Genomic DNA, 20,094 nt, shown 5'->3' on the forward strand with positions numbered 1-20,094 from the left:
CTTTCTATGTTTTCAAGTGACCCTCTTCACACCTTTAAATGGGTTTTTGTCTGTGGACCTAAGTTACAGAAATTCTGCTCCAGTTCCCAACTCAACAAAGTCTAGAATTTTCTCTTAGAATATTGCTATAGGTCTCTGTATTTGCAAATCCATGTTTACATTCCTCTTGGCCAGTTCTTTATCTTTTATGTATCTCTTGTTCCTTGTGGGCATCAGAGCCCAAGTGTCTTGATCTGTCTCAGCACATGTCATCCAGGCACACATCTTAATCTGAGCACTCCCATCGAACACATACACCTCTCTACTACTTACATTCTTGCCTTGCCTCCGTGTGGCTCATTTTCAGGCCAGACCAATATGGGTTTTCAGTTTAAATGTAACTAGAAGATCCCCTAGATAACAATCCTAAGAAGAAGAGAAGGATGGAAACAGGAGTGCTACTGTAACTTATTTATATACAGAGTAACCCACCCACCAATTTCAATCTCTGAAAAGAACTAGACCAATGCCTGCAGAGTTGTATGATTGGCCCCACTTATGTGTATACAAATGACTGATCTTGTACACATCAACTGTCCAACTCCTGTTTGGATACAGTCTCCCTGCACATATCCAATACTAACTTCTCACAGTTCAGTTACAAGTGTATCTGTTTATACAGACAACTCAAGGACCTCTTTGCTTTGTGCAATACATACCTGTACACAGGGGCCTGGCATTTCAGGCTCAGGTCTTCCATCTGCAGCAGCCTCGCTCAGAGGCCCAAACCGACTACAGCTCTAAATAAACCTTCCCATTCTGGATTGCTAGCAACAGCTCTGTTCTGGGAACCTTGAAGTCTACATCTGCATGTAGTCCCAAACTCAGTTCCGTAAGTGAGGGTGATCTTTGTGCTCAGACCTTCCCCCAATTGAGAAATATAGGGTCAAACAAGATTATCTAGCAGCCTCTTTTGGTTTGCGGAAGAATCAAGCCCAATGCTCCAGAACGTGCGCGTGCAAACAAGAAAAAAAGAAAACCCTAGGCCCAGACTCCTGCCCCTCCCCCGAGGGGCTACTCTGACTCCAGGAATTTCTGCCAGGCTTCTGGCCCCCCGCCCCGCCTCCCCCACTCTCCCAAACGCCTTTTTAAAGGGTTAAGACAAACCCTCGCAGCCTTCCCCTCCACCCTGCTTGCTGGGCCGCAGGCTGGTTCGCTCACTCGCTGCTCACGGGAGTCGGCCGCCGCCTCCGCGCCCCCCCCTTCCCGTCCTTCAGCCGGGAGGGAGCCAGCATGCCTGTCTAGACCGATCTATCACAGGCACACCAACAACACCCGCGAGAGAGCGGAGACCCGGCCCAGGTCCCCCTGCCTGCACGGATCCCGGCGAACAGAACCCGGAGAGCGTGACCGCGCCTGCGGGGTGGAGGGAGAGCCTACCGACGCGGGCCGCCCCAAGCACTCCGCGGGTTCTCCCCGGCCCCCGAGCTCCCGCCAGCCAGGCTGCCGGGACAGTCACAGCTCTACGCGCTGGGCAATCCTATTTTTATCTTGTCTAATCCCAAACTGGGCGGGGAGCACAGGCGTCGTGCTTAGAGAACAAGAGATAGGAGAGGGAGGCGGGGAGGAGCAGCCAGGCAGCGACGCGAGCGGGAGCGAGTTAAAGACACAGTCGAGGCGACCGAGGGCAGGAAGAAAGAACGGGCTGCGCGGGCCTCGCGGCGCCGCACGCAGCGCGTAGCCCCGCTAAGTTACACTAGCCTCCCCACCGCCAGGCCCGCCCTACTTCCCAACGGAGCACTCCGCAACCCCGGCCACGGGGCCTCGGCCTGTGTGGGAGGCAGAGGCCGGGCAGGCCCTGCAAAGGGCTGGAGAGAATCGCTAATGAACTGTGCGGCCCATTGATCTGGAGAACACTTCCTAATTAACTCTCAGTCACCTACTGGTGACAGCGCCTCAAAGGACGGCGCTGGGGCCGTCGGAGCCCCAGCCCCAATCTGCCCGCCAAGCGCCAGGCACCCGAATCCCGCGCACTCCCCTAACTACCCCAGGCGATCCAGGTGAGCAGCGAAGGCCAGTCTTGGATTAAACCCGGACGGCATATTAATCAACATCTCTACTTCCTCCACGCGGTGAAATCATGACCAAAATAAACACGAGAACCAACACTGCAAAACCCAAACCAGATAACAGGTCGGGGTTGGAGTGGGAAGGGTCGAGAAGCAAATGTATTCTCCAAGTGTCCTCGTACAGGAGTCTCAGAGGCCGACAATTAAAATGCCTTCCACACAAACAATTCTGTTGGCAAAACCGAATCCAACACCTCGTAAGGATTGATTTCGACCCGCCGTGTCCGTTTCCAGTGCCACAGGAAGTGTCAGATGACTAGAAATACCCAAGTCTGTCTGGGTTCACCACCCACCACCTTCTGGGGTGGGCCATTTCCTCCCCATTTTTTACTCCCAGGCCATTTTAAGGATCTTTCTCCAAGAGACTAGCCTAGAACATAACATCACTCCACTCCCTCTCCCCTAGCCTTCTCTCGAGAAACAAAAAGGAAAGAAAAAAAGCTAAAATCCTGAACTGTCTGGTCTAGACACAGCGAGGCTATGCGAATACCTATTTGAAGCGCGCTCGTTTCTTTTTAAGGTTTGTTTTTAAATACACATAACCCTCCCCTTCCTTCCTTCGCTCTTCTATTCCCCCAACCCCCACCCTTCAGACGCCGGCGGCGCGCGCCCTCGCGCGCGGGCACTCACAGCTTAGCCGGAGATCTTGGACTTTCTGGAAAAGATTCATTAACAGCAAATTAGGGTTCGTTCGGCTTCGGCCTACACGCGGCCAGACTCCACCGTCTCAGAGGCTCGGGGACGTACCCACTCGAGAGAGCCAGCAGTGGGAAGCCCGCGGGGACCACGGGTGCCTCGAGCTGCCCGGCCCCGCAAACGGCGCCTCAGGGCTTGCTTCGTAAACAGCAGGCTCAAGTCGCCGCGGTCCGGAGCCCCCGAGTTGGCGGAGGCTCAGCAGCGCAGACGCCCGCCTGCTCCGAGCACGGGCCCCGCGGCGCGGCGGCGCCTCGCCCTCCCCGCCTTGGCCGAGGATCCCGCCCGGGTGCGCAAGTTCCTCTTCAACCTCCACCTCAACGCCGCACACCCTCCGAGTGGGACCAACTTCCTCCGGCCGCAGACTCGCACACGCCCAACAGGGCTTCCCACCAGACTCCCCGCAGCCCAGCGGGAGGGCCCAGGTCTTGCCACCCCCGCCCTCCCTTCCCGCCGCCGCCCCCGCATTCTACCCCCACCCCTGGGAGCTCAGAACTTAAAACCTACACGGCAGAGTCCGGAGTAGGGTGGAAATGGGAGGGGGTCACGGGTTGCAATTTTACAAGAACATTTACAAAACAAAGCGTCTGACCTGGCGGCGGGCGGACGGCCCAGTCGGAACCCCACGCTCTGGTCGATTTCCTAGTTTTTGTTTTTTTTTTAATCCACGTGATTCGTGCTTTGGGGCAAGCCAAGAAAAAAAACCCGGGACTCCCCTCCGGAGTTGCGCGGTGGCGGCCGCAGGTCGAGCTCGGCTCAGCCGGGGCGTCTGCACACACCCGGGCGCACGCACACGCAGAGTTCCACTTGGAGGAAGGAGCGGCCCCCGGAGAGGCGAGACTAGGCGGCGGCGGCTGGGGGTTTTTACAGTTCTTTCCCGAGTCGAAAAAGAAAGCAGACGGGAACCCGCCGCCCTCCCCTTCCTGCTCGCGAGCTAACGCCGAGCCGAGCTTCCCAGCTTCCAGCCCAGCTCCCCCCGCCCCTCCCCCGCGCACGACTCGCGGCGCTCAGCGGCAACCGCGCTCCCGCGCACGCAGACATAGAGGCTGCAAACTTCCACTCGGCGAACTCCCGGCTCTCCTCACGGCCCCCCGGGAGACGGCAGGCCCCCCGCCGAGCCCCTCCCTGGTGCCCACGCGGGGCCGTTTAGGTTGGCTGCATTTTTAATAACTTAGAGAGCTAAGAAATAAAAACGAAAGCGAACACAGCAACCAAAGCGAAGAGGGAGGCAAAAATCATCGCGGGGTACACCAGAGTCAGAGGTGCAGCCTGCAGCGGGCGGGGGCCCTAGGGAGGGGGCCGACTGCAGCCCGCGGCGCGCCCGTCTGCCCGCCCGCACGGCCTCCCCAGGGAAAGGTGTTTTAGGCACTGACCTGAAATCCCCGGCCGGGGAATAAGCAGGGAGCTTGCGATCCGGAGCTTTGAAGTTTTCCTCCCCACTCCCCGAACAGTGTCGAGGCAGCGAGGAGCCAGGGGCGGCTGGATGGTTGAGGAGAGGTGTGCGGGGTGGGAGGAAAGTGAGGTGGCGACGGTAGCGACCGGAGATGGAGCTGGGCCGGGGAAGCACGGCGAGCAGCAAAGTTTGCCGTCCCCGGCTGCCCACAACCCGCTCGCAACGGCGCGCTCGTTCGCCTCCCTCGCCTTCTGCTGCCAGCCGGCTGCCCTCGGGCTCGGTCCCGCTGAGGGGTGGGCTCTGGACCGGGTGGGGGCGGGGCGGGGCGGGCTCAAAGCCTCCAGGCAGGTGGCGACAGCCCCGAGCGATTCTCCGGGCTCCCGCGGCTGGGCCGGGCTCGGCCGGGCTCAGCAGCTCCCGCGCCGCCGCTGCTGCCACCCGCGCTCGGGCAGGAGCCCCAGCGCCATGTTGACGGATCGCCGCGAGCGCCCGCTCGGGCTGGGTGTGTGTGTGTGTGTGTGTGTGTGTGTGTGAGTGTGTGTGTGAGTGTGTTGGCCAAGTCGTCCCTGCGAGGCGACAGCGCGGCTTGGGCTCCCCGCCTGGCGGCTCGCGGGCTCCCCCTCCGCCGCCCGCTTCGCTCTAGCTCGCGGTCTGGGATCCGACGCGTCTCCCCCGCAGCCGCCGAGCTCCGCCGGCGTTCAGCGAGGAGCGTAGCTCAGGCTCACCTTGCCGCTGGGAGCCCGGGCTCCGTCTGCCGCCGCACGCCGCGATCCCAACGCGTCCCCCCTCCCCGGTTCCCTCCTCTTCCTCCTCCCCCTCCCTTCACCCGCCCTTTCTCCCTCCCTCCCTCCCTCTCTGCCTCCCTCCCTCCCAGCAGCCGCCTCCCCTCCCCCCGCAGGCGCAGCGTTCGGGCGACAGCCGCTCGCCCGCCGCCGCCTCCAGCTCTCGCAAGTTTGAGCTCCCCTAGCCTCCGCTCACCCTCCGCTGCGGCGCCTCGGCGGTGGGCTTTCAGAGGGTTGATTCCGCAGGAAAGGCTTGTCCGAGTTGCGCTGGCTGTTACCGATAACCCGCCGGGCACATTTCGTCTCTCCGGGTCCGAACCCCGGACCACTTGGGTGGTGTCCCCCTCGCCCCTGGTCCTCCCCTCCCCCGTTCGGACCGAGTTGGCGGCGCACACCCGGTCTGGGAGCGCGTCCTGGCCGAGCCCCAGACCGACTCAGGCGGCGGCGGCTGAGAGGGCGGCTCGCAGATCCCAAGCCCAGGGGATGGGGGGCAGCGGGGGTGGCTCTCCCAGCCGCGCGCGGAGACTCTCCTCGCTACCCAGAAGGCCAGTGGAGGACCGCAATTACCATAAAGCGCCTCGCACTCAGCTCAGCCAAAGCTGTCAAACCCCAGCGGCAGCCACTGCTGCCTCCTCCCGCCACCAGCGCTGCGCTCTCCGGGTCGCCAGTCCCCTTCGAAACCAAGCAGAGCATAGAGATGCCCGTCGGCGCCCACGCCCAGCCTGGGGCTCCCCTTCCTCCCGGAGGACCCCTTTCCTATTTCGCTGTCAAGAGCTACCTGAAAACATCACCCCGTGCACCGGTGGCCGTTCCGCCCGAACTCCGCGCCCGAGTTCCCGGACATTTCAATTGTGTGGGAATTGTTTAGAGAGGCGGGGGGTAGGGGGGGTGGAGGAGACAGCCCTTGGGGCACAAGTAGGCGGGAATGGGGGGGTGGGAACTGTAGGGGAGTGGGGATCCGCCAGAACGTCTCCCAGTTCGCGGGCATTTCACAGTCTGCACCTCAGATGGCTGGAGGGTCTGTCCCCCCCACCTCGGGAGATTATCTCCCGCGTTTTATTTTCCTTGGCAGGGAACAACTTTTGGCTTACACCATTCGCCCCATAAATTTCCACTCGGTAACGTCTTGCTGATCGTACAGCCCGCGCCCGCAGCAGTTAATTCAATTGACACGTATTGAGCTTCTCCAGCGCACCCGGCGCGGCGCTGGGCGCGGGGGCGGGGGAGGCGGGGGCAGGTAGGTGGGAGGGGGAAGCGGAGAGGCGAGGTTCCGGCCTCCCCAGAGCACAGAGCCTCTGGGGAGAGCCGAGAAGCCCCGGTTCGTGAAGCTAGCGGGAAGGGGTGGGAGTGGGGGATGGGTATTCTGGCCTAACCGCACCCAGATCGTAGGGTCGGGACTCGGCAAAAGAGCACCCACTGCACTGCTCACTAGGGTCTTTTTATGCTGGAGGTGGGAAGTCTCTTTCTGGTTAAGGACAAGATGGTGCAGGCTCGATGAGAACATCAATCCGAAATGGAGGTGGCTTGTAAATCCACACGGAAAGTTTTAAAATATCCTGGAGTGTCTCTCCATGCCAAAAATAATCAAAAGCATCTCAAGTTGATTACTAAGTCAAGGTCAAGGCCAAAATCAGCCCTAGCTAGCAGATCTCTTTTAAAAATTAGACAATACTGACTTCAGGACTGGGGTTAGGTGCGATTTTATTTATTCTGTTTTAGTTCTCAGCAGTTATAAAAACAGCCCTTTCCAAAGCAGAAGTGAAACAGCTCTACCGTTTGAAACCCGAAACTTCGGGCAGAATTAAATCTTCATGCTCCAGAGCTGCTTATAACAACTGATGCAAAAGACAGACAGGCAAGTGCCCCAGTGAGCAGTGCCCAGCTTTGCTGGGCCGCCTCTGCTTCCAGGACCCGCGCCTGCATGATGGAATGCACGCCTTTTTCTTCCCCTCTTTCTGGAGGTGGCTGTCTCTGAAAGCTAACCCACACATTTTTTTCATCTCCGGTAACAAGCAGAAAGACACCTGGACTATTATGCCGTAAAGCTATTTTTTATAAAGACATTTTAGGGCCAGACATTAAAAGTTATTAGACTGAACGCATGCGAGTTACAGACGCAGCTGGAGAAAGGCCTCTGGTTGTGTTGTAGCAACATTTCTTTTTGAAGCGACTCCTTTTATTCAAAACAAATCTAAAATAACTGAGAAGGCTGAAGTTGGGTACTTCGGGAAACTCTCTGAACGTGGTTTCAGGCAAAAAGACCGGTGTGCCACTGTGGGTACTTGGGAGAGCTGGCCTTGGTGAGTGGGGAGCCGGGTCAGGCTCTTCGGGCTTGGTTAGGCCGCCAGAGAGACCCTGGCCATGTGCCCAACCCCCTTTTTTCCCCTTCCCAAGCCTCCCCAACTCTCCCCCTAGGCACAGGTTTTTCCTGGAGCTAAGAATTGCTTGTATCTATCCAGAATTTTTGGAAAATCATGGAACCAAGCGAAAGCTTGGAGCCTTTCGTAGTCCTGTGGCCTCCTGGGGCTGCTGACAAAGGGGCCTGTTTGTCTAACTTTAAAAGTCCTAGGGTTAAAAAGAATGGGGGGGGGGAGGTGTGTGTTATAAATGTGAAGGGGCCTCAAGGAGACCCGACTGTGGGAGAAATTTGATGCTGGAGACAAACAGGCCAGTAAATCGCCTTTGACGTAATTTGCAGCATTTCATACCCCCCCCCACCCTTTTTTAAGGAGTCTCGCCTCCAAGGTAGCCTCAATTTGGGCTGGTGGGATTTAAGGCTTTCTCTTCCATCTCTGAGGGGCACATTTGCTAACTGTGGGATTTTGAAAATATCTTATTAAGGGAATCCTAGGAGCCATGAGTGTGTGTGTGGGGGGGGGGAATGTGTTCATGATTCACTGAGAATTAAAATGTGTTTTTCCCGAGGTGCTCCAAGGCAGAGGGGGAGGGTAAGGAGTTTAAACCTATTGGCCCGGTTATCTGGAATTGTTCCAGGGAGAAGCAGAAAGCTCAAGGGCAGTCCCATCATGGGTTCCCACTCAGGAAGGGGATCCTAGGAGCTAGGGACACCACAGGGGCTGCAGCGTGTGTGGGCAGCCAGGGCCTTCCTTGGCTCCCTCCTCACCGACCCTCCCAGGAGCCCCTCAGGAGCTGACCTGGGGGTCAGGCCGCTATACCAGGCACTCAGTAAGGGGAGGATTTCAATGAAAGCAGAGGAGGCGGAGAGAGCAAGTGAGTGCAAGGGAGGAGAGGCCCCACAGGCAATGGAGAAATAGGAGGGGTGCTTCTGATTGAGCTGTGGAGGGCCATCCCTCCCCTACCGGCCTCTTGCCCCTTTGGAAGGGTCTCCTGGTTATAACATATACCTGGACCTCAGGCACTCTCCTGCTTTATATTCAGTCCAAGCTCTGTAACTGGGCAAGCAGGTTGGAGCTTCAGGGAGCAGGCCTGGAGCCTGGCCACCCTGTTCAGCTAGGCTGACTGCAGGATCTGCCAGGACCTCTTCCATACCTTCAACCTCCTCCTGATGTTCGGGGGAAACTGGGATCCCAACATTGTGTGTGTGTGTGTGTGTGTGGGGGGGTCATTTGTAACATGTGTAGGCTCTAAATAATAAAACTCTGTAGGCCCCATGGCTCTCTTCTGAGGCTGTTCTGAAGTTATGGCAATGGTTATTGTAATAGATGGAAGTTGGGTGATTTCAGATCATGTATTTTTACTTTACATAGTGTGAGCCAGCCTATTAACGTTAACTATTTTTTAAATTTCTGGTCTGGATTAGTGTCAGACTCAGAGCTCCCCAAACCTAGGGACAGTGGGTGTACTTCCATTTACACTGAGGGGCCCGCTGGGCAGATGAGTGGCAGCCAAATAAGCATAAATAAATGCAGGCGGCTTCGGGGAGGTCCTGTCTTGCACTCCACCTGGTCCCAGCTTAAGAGTCCTTGAAACAGGCCTGCGTTGGGCCGGATGCTCCTGCAGATAAATCGGGCCGCCGAGTCTTGCCCTGGCTGCTTATTTAGCAAGGCGCCTCCAATTCAAATTTTGCCAGACTGGGGGTACTGAGCGGGAACCGCGGGGAGAGAGGCAGAGAATCACCAACTACTTGTCCGCGGACCTAGCACGCCGGCCTTCAGCCCCAGCCATTTTGGATCAAGCCTTCCTCCTACGCTCCCGCGGAACCCCTGCGGAGACACCACCCCGGGACTGGAGGGATCTGGAAGGCCCCGTCAGCCCCATCGCTCTGGGCAAGAAAGAAGTGCGGCCCAGAACCTGAAAACACAGTGCAGATCTGTCTCAAACTACCTCTGAGGCCCCCGCCAAGTCGGGCACAGAGGTGAGTGGAGCTGGGTGGTTGCTTCGAGAAGGTCGCTGCTGGGAGCAAAGCCGAGGGTTGATGCAGAGCTGGAGAGTGCAAGCGGCTTAATCCGCAGCACTTTTACCCGCTCCCATTCTCCCTCCGGGCCCACTCTGCTCTGCTTTTGCCCCCCGGTGACCCTCCCATCCCTGCGTATCCAACGCGTTAGCAGCCTGCAGCCCGCAGCCCCGGGCCACGAGTGCGGGGGTGGGGGGCGGGGGCGCAGAGTGGTTTGTGTTGCGAGGCCTGACAGAACCTTCTGTGTGCGGCAGAGGGAGGAGGCTAATGCATAATGCACAGCGCCTGGAAGCCCGGCCATTAGCGGCCTGTCGGTGACACAGACAAACGACTGAGAGGGAGGAGATCCAGCTCGCTCTGGAGTTTAAATATACCAGCGTAGAGGGGGAACGCCATGATTTAAAAGTGTGTTTGCAGACACTCGCATATATTTTAATGATTTCCAGCAGGCCGTGCGTCCCAGCCTTGCATCCCCCTTCCCAAAAGGGGGTGTGTGTGGTTGGGAGGGGGGGAAAGGAAAGCAGAGAGGCCTCTACGCAGACCCACACCAGCTTTAGCGAGGTGAAGGGAAGAGAGGTTGGGAAACTCAGAGAAACCGGGGCCTAGGGAAGCCACATGACCCAAGGCCATCCCAGAATTTTCCCCAGAGATCTGACCATCGAACCTTCCACCCTACTGGCCCCTTCTACGTTGTACCAGGAAGGCCTGTGGGAAAGAATAAACCCGCAAACCTTGCTTTCCCCAGGCACTCACATATTTGAATCTTCTTTTTCCGCTGACGATCCAGAGACCTCCTTCCTCCTGGTTTAACACAACAGTGTTTTTTAGCAATTAAGGCGAGAAGGGGGTGGGGATGAAGATAAGCCAATTTTTTTTTTCTGCCATGCAAGTGTGAAAGATAAGATAACGTTAAGCTGGGGCAAAGCGGCTGCTTACAACCTCCCCTCAGCGATTTTGATCGGTCACTTCTTATCTCACCAAAATGCTCCTTTCAAAAACTGTATTAAAAAAAAAGAATGAAAGAAAAAAAGAAAGAAAAAGAAAAAAGAAGAGAAGCATTTCCATTTGGAAGTGACATTTAAAATCTACCTCCTCTGGGCCAGCAACCCTCCTTTCCATTGGCAGGGCTCCCCAGAAAATGTCGCACCTCAACTCCAGGGTTTCAGGCTTTCTCATGGGGGACAGGATTACTAGTGTAATTAAGTTGAATAAAACCAGGGATGCACGATGAGGATTTATTCTGCATCCAACCCCAAGATCGCAGCCAGGTTTTTCTTCTCTTAGTTACTGATCAGTATATGTGTTTCACCATCGCGCTGGTGTGTTGAAACTATAGTTATATTTGCGAGGGTCATATAACTATGTCAACACGAAGTGGTTGTTAATGCGAAATAGTAAGAAACTCTGCTGATTTTTACAGGCCTTGCAAAGGAAGGAGGAAGCGTCACACCCCCTAGTACCCACGAACTCTCAGCTGAACTGGACTCTAGGGAGTTTTATAAAAATCCTCTTCTCCCACACAAAAATCTTACGAAGGGGTTTCTGGAAGACTTTGTATTGAGGGCGGTTTCGGTATTGAACCTCCAGGCTCGCAGGGTGGCCTGTAAATTCCCCCCAGCCCAGCGCTGGACCTACTGTAGATCGCAAACGTCCAGGCGGATGCCCCAGGCCAAGTTGACAAGCCTATGCGCCCACCACCGACTCAGAGCTCTGAATATCCCACCTTTCTTATCCCCCTATCCCAGGTTCGCACCTCGACGCCGGGCGCACACCGAGTCTGCCCCTCGGGGCCGGGCTGTACGACCTAAAGCCCGGGGCCAGCTGCGGCCGGCCGGATTGTCCCCGGGGAGCCGAAACCGCGGAGCGGGGAAACCCCTCCTCTCGCCCTTCCCCGAAGAGCCTGACCGCGGCGTAGGCGCCGTGCGAGCGGGCATCCGCTGACAGCCGGGCCTCACGTAAGGCCCACAAGCGACCCATTAGTCAGCCTGAGTTCCCCTCGAGCGAGCCGTCTGGCGCGGCCCCAAAGGCGGGCGGGGAGGGGGTGCAAAGCCACTGTGAACTGGGAGCGGGGCGGGGGCGCGTGATCTGCGGGGCCTGGCCGGACTCGGTTCCGCGTTCCTGGGCCCGCGGGTAAGCTGAGCCGGCGGGGCAGGCCGCTCCCTGGCTGGCGCCGAGGCACCGAACTGCGCTTCACGTGCCCGCCATATCAGCGGCGGCGACGAGGGGAGGGGGTGGGGAGGCGCGCCGCAGTTCCCGCGGGGTGTCTGCCCCCCATCCCTGCGGGGGCCTGGGCCGGGACCACCACGCAGCCCCCTAGCCCCGCGCGTGCCTAGAGCCGCGCTGCCAGACGCGGAGAGGTTCCTAGGGCACCGCTCCGAAAACTGCGCGGCGGAGGCAGCTAGGGGAGGGTGCTCCTCGCGGCCGCCCCGGGAACTTCCCGGCCGCCCCACCACCGCAGTCACCGGGACCGGAAGCCCTTGCGCCGCCCAAAGGGGCCTCCGCTGGCCTCCAGGGCTGTTCCAGACGAGGACTGGCCGCGCGTCATCCTCGATCCCTCTTGGCCCCAGCGGCAGTCCTCGCCCTGGGTATATCCCTATTGAAGTCCGTAGGACCCTTCTCGCGCTCCCATGAGATCTCCTTCTACACCGCCATAGGTGCCCCCCCACACACACACCTCCTAGCCCCGCAGCTGGGACGGGAGGGGCGCGGAGCCGCCACTCCGGCCGGACAGGAACACCTGCTCCCAGGCCCTGCAGCTGGGCGCGTGGTGCTGGTAGAAACTGCCTACTGTTGTGTGTAGAGATCGCCGAGAAAATGGGTCTCTGAAGCTCGGGGCCAGGCGCTGCCGAGCTTCAGCCGCCCCCATCTCCCACCCCTTCTGTGCGATCAAGCCCCAGTCCTGGGGACTCCGGTCTTCTGAGGGTCAAAGGGCCGTCTCCCCTGGGATGGGGCTTCTGGCCTTAAGTGGTCGTCCGTCCACAAGACAGATGGGGCAAAACCTGTTTTGGGAACCTTCCCCGGTGTTCGCCCCCGCTCTCCAAACCAAACAAACTCATCTCCTCTCGGCCCCTACTCTAGCCTCGGGCGGAGGACGAGAGTAGGTCATGGCGGCACCGTCAACCCCCCCCCACCACCACCACCACCCGCGCACACACGGAGGGTCTAGTATCGAGTTCGGACCCAAGATGAGGAGGGCCGATGGACCCTCCTCGTCTCCGTGCTCCGCGGATATCGGGCGGCCGACGTGACCTGCGCTGCTCGCTCTGCCTCACCACCCCCTTCCCTGTCCCGCCCTCCCTAGCAGCCCTGGCCCAGGGCCCGGCCGGGGAAGGCGTTGTTTTGCCAGCGGGAGCCGAGCGAGTGCGAAGAGAAAAGCCTCCCTGCTCTAATGAGAGTGCACACAGCGCTGCAGCGAGGAGGATGATTACCCGGCGGGCGGGGAGGGGGGGGGACGCTGGCCGGGGCCGCGGGCGGCGTGTGCGGCGGCCCCGCGGGTCTGGAGTCCCCGCCTGTCTGGCTGCTAATCGCACGCTTTCTGCTGTTACGGAGGCAGGCGGGAGCCGGCGGCCGAGCCCAGCGCCGGCGACTCGGCGGGTGACACGGAAACATGGCGCAGCGCCCCTCCCCCGCCGGCCCTCCCCGCGCTCCCGCCTCCCGCCTCGCACTTCCTCCCGCCCGCGCGGCTTTTGCAGTTCTAATGCTCTGCTGTCGGCCCGGCACCATTACGCTAGCAGCCGCTCCTAGGCGGCTCCGCGCGTCTCTTTCCCCTTTGTTTTCGGGGTCTATAGAAAACGTTTGCTTTTGTCCCAAGCTCTCGTTAAACCAAACTTGTGGTGGCAACGCAAGGCGGTGCGGGCGGGGAGGGGCCCGGGGATTTTGGCAGCAACCGACCAAAGCGTGGTGGAAACTTCTCTCGCTGGGTTCCCCGCCACCCCGCCTTCCCTTCCCTCCCCTCCTCTCTCTCTCTCTCTCTCTCTCTCTCTCTCTCTCTCTCTCACACACACACACACACACACACACACACACACACACACACACACACACTCCACAAGCCAGCAGGCCTCCCGAAGCTTCCCCCTTCTCCCCCGAGAGGCCTCAGCGCTCCAGGAAGGCGGTCTGGGCCACGGAGACTCTGACCAGGGGTAAACAGCCTAGGGTGCGTGTCTAGAGCCCCAAGTTTGGAGCACTTGATGACCTGGCTGCTGGCAGCCCAGACTTGACTCTTCCTCCCCTTGGTTATTGGGGCTTTGTATCACCCGGTGGAAAAAGAAGGGGACGGAAGAGAAAAAAGTGGTTCCTGTGCGTGTGGTTTATATATTTTTGTTGAAATCTCTCGCCCCCACTGTAGTCTCCTTTAGAGGATCGAGGTGGAGAAAGGGGGACCGTGGGCTCCACGGGAAAAGGGTTAGAATCTTAGGCCTGGGAGCTGGACTGTACTCTACAGGCTGGCTCAGCCACACATGCAGAGTGGGGGATAGGCAAGGCCAGGTCCCTCAATCCAGGAGATGCGAAACCTCCCTCCCCTGAGCGGGAGCGCAGGTCCCTCCTGGCGCACTCTCCAGCCCAGCGCGCACGCCCGAGGTTCTCCGCACCAGATCTGCTCAGGCGGCAATTTTTTAAGCCTGCAATTAAGTGAGGCGTCGCCGTGTCCTCTGCTAGTGTCGATCCTGTCAGTCGCACATGGCCTTGGTGCTCCGGTCCGAGGCCCCGCGATTAGTCACAGGCTCGCTTCGCTCTTTCCCTAATCCGCCTCTGCAGGCAGCCTGGGGACGCGGCCGACTTGGCGGCGTTGGCAGGGAGCCACCGCGCGCGGGGCGGGCCGCCTGGCCAGTACCAACCCTGCTGCGCCTGAGCCGGAGCGGGCCCCGGGGTGCAGGCTTGGGACTCCCTTCCCTCTCGCAGCCCCCAGGCTGGAACTGCGGCGCCCTTCCTTCTCTCGCACCACTCCCGGGCCTTCGAGAGCTATTTGTGTGGTGTCATTTGCATAAAAATAGGACAAGTGTTTCAGTGCGTTCGAACGCAGGAGGCGAAATCCTTATTGATGTGTCTGTGTGGAGCCTTCGGTTGTCGGAGCGGTTTGATTTAAGGTGTTTGTGTTGCCTTCTGCGAGAAATGAGAGGAAATCCTGCGCAACGCCTTCGGCGGTCCTGGCCCCCCAGAGGATCCCCCTCTGCGCAGCGCGGAAAGGTCCATCGCCTGGACCCCGGCGCGCCGAGTCCACAGCGAGCAGGTTGAGGGCCAGGCGGGCGGCCCATTATGACTCATAAAACCAGGCGGCCTAATCACCAGCTGCCAACCCGTTTACGTGTGGCGCTTCCCAATGCTCCCTTCGCCTAGTCCGGGCCTCCAGCGGGTTCTCCCCGCTCGGTGGGGGCTAATTAAGTGCTGCTCGGCCCCGTGGGCAGTGCGGCTTCCCTTCCCGGATGACCCCCTCTCTCCTGGCCTTTGCACCACTCGCCAGAAACTCCTCAGCTTGGACAAACAGCTTGGAGGGCGCCGGCCGTGCGGAGCCAGTAAATCAATCATTAACTCCCCAGCAAGACCTGGCCAAGGGAGGGAGTGGCGGCCAGTGGAGAGGCCGCGGGGCGAGCGCCAGACCCCCTCCCGGGTTGGGAGCCGTCCACGCGCCAGCGGACAAGGTGCGTGAAGGCTGGCCCCCCCCCAGGGCCTCTCGATCGCCTCCCGAAACCTCCGCCTGCCGTGCCTTTCAAGCCCGCACCTCGCCTCGCCTGGCAGGTCGGGTTACTGCGCGGCCCCGGGGAGGGCTTGAACATTAACGAGCCGCCCCGGGCCTCGAGGCCTGCTCTCCCCGGGAGAGCCTGCCGCGCTTGGACAAGCTCCTCGGATCCGGTTGGGCTCCTCCAGACTCCAGTTTGCCAAACTAAACTGATCGTCCCCGTGTCGACCAGCCTCCCTGTGGCGTCCTCCCCACGGAGCCCACCGTGGGGCAGCACTCAGAGGGTTAAAAGCTCCGGTTCGCCCTCGCTCCTCGGCGGCTCAGAGGAAGCGCCGATCAAAGTGCTTACAGGGAAGGAAACACACAGGCACACTCGGGCTTGGGTCGAAGCAAGCCGACTGGGGAGACAGCTCGGAGCCGCCTGCCTCGACCTGCTTCCCATACTCCCGGGAACACGGTGGCGGCGTTGCCCCGCGCGATTCTCTCGGCTGAGCTCGGCGCTGCGGGGCCAGGAGGACCGAGGGAAGGAGGAGGGACTGGGGGTTGGAGGCGAGCCCGGGCTGCGCGCCAAGAGGCCCAAAGCCGCAGATTAGTCACCGCTCGGCTCGGCGCTCAAGGGTGCGCCCGGGAACCGGGAGAGCAGGCGTCGGCCCCGCTCGGCCCGGCTCCCGGGGCCTGGGAGCTGCGGCGCGGAAACCCCCGCCCCCATCCCCACGCGCTGGGATGGGCTCTCGGCGACCCGCACTGCCGAGATCCACTTGTCAGTTCAAGGGCAGGACAGAAACTCTGCAAGCGGAGTCTTGAGAACAGGAAATTTCTCATTGACAAGGTGCTGCCCCTCCCCCACGCCCGCTTCAAAACAAAACAAAAACCCAGCGCCAGCAGCGGATGCGCCCAGCCTGGGCCGCCGCCGCCTGCGCCCGTCCGTCGCCTCGGCGACCTCTGTGTCTCGGCCCAGGCCCGGGAAGTGGAGTTCGCCGGGTCCCGGGCCCCGATGGCGACAAATAGGCCTGGAGGGCAGGCTTGGCTCGGGCTCCGCCGAGGGTGCTCAGTTGCCACTCGCCGGGGCCTGGGCAGAGTCGGGCGGGGGCGCTGAATGCGGGAGGCTCCGCGCCCTCCTCGGTGATGAACGCCAAAGAGCGGCTTGGCGGAGCTACAGAAGTCGGCCAGGTCAGCGGCTCCCCAAGGGGAGGGGGGCTCGGAGGCCGCGCGGCGCCGCCGACTTGGCGAATCCCGCTGCGGGGACGCGGGAGGGCTGCGAGCTCGGCCTGGCAAAGTTCCTTGGAAACTCCATGTTCAGAAAGTCCCGCCGCGGTGCGGGAGGGAGAAGGAGAACGCGCGGGGCGCGTGGGGGCTGCCGGCACCCGCCTGTCACTTCACTGGATGGGAGGTCAGCGACCCACCCCCAGCCTACTGGGAAGTCGAGAGGGCAGGATGGCCGGTCCACGGGCTTGTTCTTTTTATGTTATGTCCCTCTCTCCTCTCCATTCTAAAGGAAATTTCTAAACTATTATTTATTGAATTCAGCTAGGGGAGAAAGGCTTTTTAGGGACCCTGATACCCAGGGTAATTTCGTATTTGACACATGTAAATACGTAGTTCTCTCAGGTAAGGTCAATTTATTTATCATCTTAATTTATATTTCAATAGGCCTACAATTTAGAGGCGTGAGATGCCTCCTTATGAATCATTATGGTCTATTAGGGGAAGTAATGTATAAACAGCACTATTTGGGAGGGAATCACTTATGTTGACATTTAAATGACTCTTCAATAGTTAAAAAAAAAAAAAAGACATTCGAGTGCCTTTGATTAAATATACAATTTACAAGACCATCAGCAAAGCCACCAGGAATATAAATTCTTCTTGAGATTTATTTATTTATTTATTTATTTTAAGTCTTCCAGGGCACACATGTCATTTAATCCCTTTGGGAAAATCTACAAATCTCAGGCAAAATGTCATTCTCCTCTCCCCCAGTTCATGTGGAATCAGGAACCCAGGGAACCACTGGAAATGTGTGCAAACTCCACCAGCAGGCACCCCAGGGGGAAGTTTGTAGATCTTTGTGCCTCACTAATAGAATCAACCACTTTCTAACAATATTGCCACTGATTTGTGAAACATCATAGCTTCCCTGCTGGAGTGGAACCTTCTTGAAGGCCTGTGTTCATCCATCCGTCCTGGTGTTCCCACAGTACCCAGCACAGGGCCTCAAACCATTTTAAGTCTTTCTTCTACACTTGCTAAAATATGATGCAGCCCTGGCCGGTTGGCTCAGCGGTAGAGCGTCGGCCTAGCGTGCGGAGGACCCGGGTTCGATTCCCGGCCAGGGCACACAGGAGAAGCGCCCATTTGCTTCTCCACCCCTCCGCCGCGCTTTCCTCTCTGTCTCTCTCTTCCCCTCCTGCAGCCAAGGCTCCATTGGAGCAAAGATGGCCCGGGCGCTGGGCATGGCTCTGTGGCCTCTGCCTCAGGCGCTAGAGTGGCTCTGGTCGCAACATGGCGACGCCCAGGATGGGCAGAGCATCGCCCCCTGGTGGGCAGAGCGTCGCCCCTGGTGGGCGTGCCGGGTGGATCCCGGTCGGGCGCATGTGGGAGTCTGTCTGATTGTCTCTCCCTGTTTCCAGCTTCAGAAAAATGAAAAAAACAAACAAACAAACAAACAAAAATATGATGCAAAGTCTCTTCCTGGATGTCCCCTCCCCCAACCCCATGCACTTTTTATTGAATTGCTCTGTGTATTCGTTCCCTTGAAGCATCTCCCATCTAATGCCCTTCCCTGACCCCACATCTCCTTCCCGGGCTCCCTATTTATCTGTTCCCTTGCACAACTGTACTTCTCACCTGATGTGTACTCTAAAAGATCAGCTAGTTGTGGAGTTTTTAAAAATTTTTTTTATTGATTTTAGAGAGAAAGGAAGAGAGAGAGAGAGAGAGAGAGAGGAACATTGATCTGTTGTATGTGCCCTGAACCAGGATGAAACCGGCAACCTCTGTACTTTGGGATGATGCTCTAACCAACAGAGCTATCCATCCAGGGCAAGACCAGCTAGTTTTGAAGTTATTCTAAGATGTTGGGATAAATGAAGCTTTGTTTGTAACAGCGTAAGATTGGAAGCAACCTAAATATCCAGCAATGACATTGATGGTACATGCACACAAAGGAATATTCTGTAGCTATTTAAGAAATAAAGATCTGCTCTGTGTACTGATATGGAATGACCCCTAAGATCTATTTTTAAGGGAAGGACGTAAGATGCAGAATGAATGGGTATGTATAGTATGCAACAATTTGGGTATATTACAAGTAGGGGGGAATGTAGACACGTTTACTTGTATGTGCATTAAACATCCTTAACACTGCTGGGGAGCACCCCCCCACACATGGCTTTCTTTGTACATATATATGCAAGTCCTCAGTTTTATTTTCAGAAATGGGAACACACCACACAAGCTATTCTGTATATTCCCTATGAAGCATATCGCTGTATCTTACAGATCGTTTTCCATCATCACATAAAGATGGGCCTTGTTTGTATAAATACATCATTTATCATACTCTTCAACCCACACCTCCATTCTCGCTGGCCATTCTGCAGAAAGCGCTCAAGATCACAAGTTACTTCTTGTTGCCAGGAGTGCAGCGGAGGGGTGTCCAGTTCTTCCATTGGCCTAGGAAGCACCCAACACCCCTGACCATTCCCCCACTGAGTTGCTCCTGGCTTCCAGATGCCACACACACATGGTTTTCATCTTACCTCTGAGCCTCTTCCTGGGTTTTTCTCTATGCTCTACTAAGTTGCTTTGTGCCTGGATCCCCTCCCCCAGCCCCTGCCCCCAATCTCATCCAGGCCCCTATACCACCCACTTGCTAATGACTCAAAATTTTTTTCCAGTTCCAGACCCCCATATCAAACTGCAGACCTGACATCTCAACTGGGCAATTTATGTCCGGCTTAATAATAACAATAGCTAACATTTGCATAGTGCTGGCAGCCCTATTCTAAGCACTTTATAGAAACTAACACTATATAATAACACTATAAGGTGGGTAGAATTATTATCCACATTTTACAAGTGACGAAACGGAGAGAGAAGTTACAGAACATTCCAAGGCCACTGAGGAAATGGTAGCAGTAGGATTCGCACCCAGGCTGTCCTAGCTGCAGACCCCATGCTCTTAGCTATGCAGCCTCACTACCTCAGGGCACCCCTAAAACTGAATTCTTAAAAAAAATGAATTGGCCTATAAATATTGGGGGGTATTTACTAAATGCCAGGCCCTGCAGTGGGTGCTGAAGAAACAATGGTAAGCAGGACAAACTGTCCCTTAAAAAGGGACGAGCTCTTCCCTTGGAACCTGCCCTTTGTCACAACTCCCTTCCGTATCAGAAAAATAATGTCTCAGCCACTCAAGCGCTTAAAACAGAATGGGGGAGAGGGGACTCCTATCTTGACCTGACTCCTTCATCTGGTACCTCACCTTCCTCCAGTCCACAGGAAAGGCTAACTGATTCTACTTCCAAATGTTCTATGCAACAAACTACTCTTTCCCATGCTCCCAATCCCCCTGAGACTGGGCCACCATCTTCTCTAGACTGGATTAGCATACAGGATTATTATTCCAGCTGGTCTCTGTGCTGCCTCACTCCCCCCCCCCCCCCATGTCCTCCGCAGGGCAGCTAGAAAGGGCTTTTGAAAACGTCTCATGTCACTACCATACTAGTTTACTAGTTCCCACTGCACTTGGAACAAAACCCAAACTTCTTAACAAGGTTTACCATCCCTGCCACATCGTGGCTTGTCACCGCCTATTTCAACCTTTGAGGGCCAGCACACAGGCCTGCCGTCCGCTCCTTAATAGGCTCTGAGTGTCCCTTCATATGCTGTCACCTCCCAAAGACTGTATGCTCTGTTAGAACAGGATGCATCATCACCGTGAACTAAATTCACATCAGTGTCCAGCAATGAACTTGTATAAACATAATGTTCACGGTTATATCCCACGGTGCTTAGCACAGTACCTGGCACATACAGATGTTTAAAAATACTTGATAAACAAT

General features: G+C 57.4%; 1 protein-coding gene across 11 annotated transcripts in view; it reads right to left on the bottom strand.

Moving 5' to 3' along the window:
- The window catches only part of BCOR (BCL6 corepressor), a 115,892-nt gene that overhangs the window by 38,307 nt on the left and 57,491 nt on the right, over positions 1 to 20,094 (bottom strand). For 5 of the 11 annotated variants that reach the window (XM_066356031.1, XM_066356029.1, XM_066356030.1 and 2 more), the window contains exon 1: positions 4,175 to 4,958. The exons of 1 other annotated variant lie outside the window; for it this stretch is intronic. The gene's annotated coding sequence lies outside the window, so the exon portion shown is untranslated. Of the gene's footprint in view, positions 1 to 2,738; positions 2,808 to 2,855; positions 3,151 to 3,393; positions 3,612 to 4,174; positions 4,959 to 5,172; positions 5,311 to 20,094 lie in introns of those variants that run through there. 5 more of the 11 variants (XM_066356023.1, XM_066356028.1, XM_066356022.1 and 2 more) reach the window with 5 other exon arrangements.

Source organism: Saccopteryx leptura, chromosome X (genome assembly GCF_036850995.1).
Source record: "Saccopteryx leptura isolate mSacLep1 chromosome X, mSacLep1_pri_phased_curated, whole genome shotgun sequence".
Lineage (NCBI taxonomy): Eukaryota > Metazoa > Chordata > Mammalia > Chiroptera > Emballonuridae > Saccopteryx > Saccopteryx leptura.